Source organism: Octopus bimaculoides, chromosome 20 (genome assembly GCF_001194135.2).
Source record: "Octopus bimaculoides isolate UCB-OBI-ISO-001 chromosome 20, ASM119413v2, whole genome shotgun sequence".
In the NCBI taxonomy this organism is placed as follows: Eukaryota; Metazoa; Mollusca; class Cephalopoda; order Octopoda; family Octopodidae; genus Octopus; species Octopus bimaculoides.
Window position 1 is genome coordinate 44,510,032 of NC_069000.1, and position 2,167 is coordinate 44,512,198.

The 2,167-nt window shown below is 39.3% G+C and overlaps 1 protein-coding gene across 2 annotated transcripts in view; it reads right to left on the bottom strand.

Moving 5' to 3' along the window:
- LOC106870178 (netrin receptor UNC5B-a) overlaps positions 1-2,044 on the bottom strand; it is a 48,827-nt gene extending 46,783 nt beyond the window's left edge. For both annotated transcript variants that reach the window (XM_014916189.2, XM_052975106.1), the window contains exon 1: positions 1,494-2,044. The gene's annotated coding sequence lies outside the window, so the exon portion shown is untranslated. The remainder of the gene's footprint in view (positions 1-1,493) is intronic.
- Positions 2,045-2,167: the final 123 nt, after the last annotated feature.

The window sequence follows — 2,167 nt, forward strand, 5'->3', positions numbered from 1 at the left end:
ATATGTTTATTTTTTTTTGTTTCGTTCAAACCGAGGTTATTTATTTTGTTTTAGAGAATCATTTTAGCAAATATTGTATTGCATCGAGTCACTTCACACATGCAGGCACCGCACGCACACACACACACACACGCACGCACATACACACACACGCACACATACACACACATTCACGCACAAACACATGCACGCACACACACACACACACACACATATATAAATAATTAGAAAATGGAGACAACCACAGATTGACCAACACATCGGTTGGACCACATCTATAGCTCATTTATTAATACAAAGCATGACATAACAAAATAAGTGACATAACATATCTTACGGCCGTTACTGATCAGATTGCCAAAATTCAGTCTATACATTGCTCGAGGATAATACAGGTAACGGATACCGATAGCATTTACGGATATTGTTATCCCTTAGTCGGTTACTATAACCGCTAACTCAGTTTACATAGACATACATATGACGGGTTTACGCAGAATTTCCGTTTATCAAATTCATTTACAAGGCACCGGTCGGCTCTGGGTTATAGAGGAAGACACCGGCCCAACGTGCCGCACTGTGAGACTGAAACTGAAGCAACGTCTGCACAGCCTGCCATCACCCGACCGCAAAGAGTCTTTTGAGGAAACGACTGCGTTGCAAGCAATCGGTCCAGGTGCCCACTTTGAAGATAATTTACTCCCTGACTCCCCCAGTCTCAGAAGGTCTGCGAAAAAAAATAGGGTCCGAAGTGCTGGTCATTTATGGATTAAGTCGTGAAATATATTAGACATCAATGTTAAAATATATTAGATACTAAAATATATCAGACATCAATAAGATATTGTCCTGACTTGGGGCCTTAAACCCTTGATGGGATCGTAGGGTTGTCGTTATATATGATATGCGACGTACCTTGAAGATTTTTAGATCTGATGGTGCCTAAAAGTTTTCAGGTATTACCCCAGCTGATGTTTTGTGCAGAAAGAGGATTTTTAGATCTGATAGTGCCTAAAAGTTTTTAGGTAATACCCCCAGCTGATGTTTAGTGCAGAAAGAGAAAAAAACAACAAAACAGAACGACAGAGCAGCACTAACTCTAGTACAAAATGAATACTTCATTTATCAACTCCGAATGGGAAAAATATGAAGTTGATCTCATCAGAATTTGAGCTCAAATAAAAGAGATGTAGAATAATAACTACAAAGCAAGTTATCCGACGTCATTAACGACTCTGCCAAGTGGATGCTTTCACTAACGCGTTACGAAAATATTTTGAAATTACTTAACAAGCAGACAGAGATTTCACTGTATTTACAATTTGCAGCTTGGGTCGAATTGTGTATTATTTGCGGTGACTTGTATATCCGCCATTTTAACAAGTCGGAGTCAAACAACAAAACTTGTACAATGTTCATGTTTTCGTTTGTTTGCTTTCAATGAAATATTACAAAAAATATTAAAATATTTAAAATAACTTTGAATCACTTACTTGAGATGAAACTGTTTTCACGACGTGCAGTTGGGACCGAGTTGCGTGTTATAAGTTGCTACTTCTTATAAGTTGCTGTCAAGAAATGCTCTACAAAGTTCGAGGTTTCAGTCGCGTCTGAATCGAGGAAATAACACAGTAAGGCTTCAGAAGGTTATTTTAAAAGTTCGCAGGATTTATGGCTTGTTTTTGATGAAGATATTTTTAGCAGCACAAAAGCTAAAAACGACACAACATCCAGTGAGAGGGTTCATACTACAGTCCAACATTAGGGGGTGGATCAGACGTGATTCTCATCGGTCTGTGTTAATGATGCTGCTGGTGGTGGTGGTGATGATGATGTTGGTGGTCTTAACGGCTTTGTTGTTGATGGTTGTGATGGTAATGGTAGCAGTGGTGGTGGTGATGTGATTGTGTTGGTGTTGGTGTTCGAGTGGTGATGTTGTTGTTGTTGTTGTTGTTGTTGTTGTTAGTGGTGTTTGTTTTGGTGGTGGTATAGTACACAACCAGCCATCTTAATGGTAAGCAAAGGAATGGTAGGGGAAGAGACAAAATTTTTCCCCTTCCCTCCACATCATCTCCCCCCCCCCAAAGAAGCAAAAACAAAAAAGAAAACGAACTAAAATCGTAAGAAATGCATTAGGAGTGCCCCCATATAGTTAAGGAGTTCATAT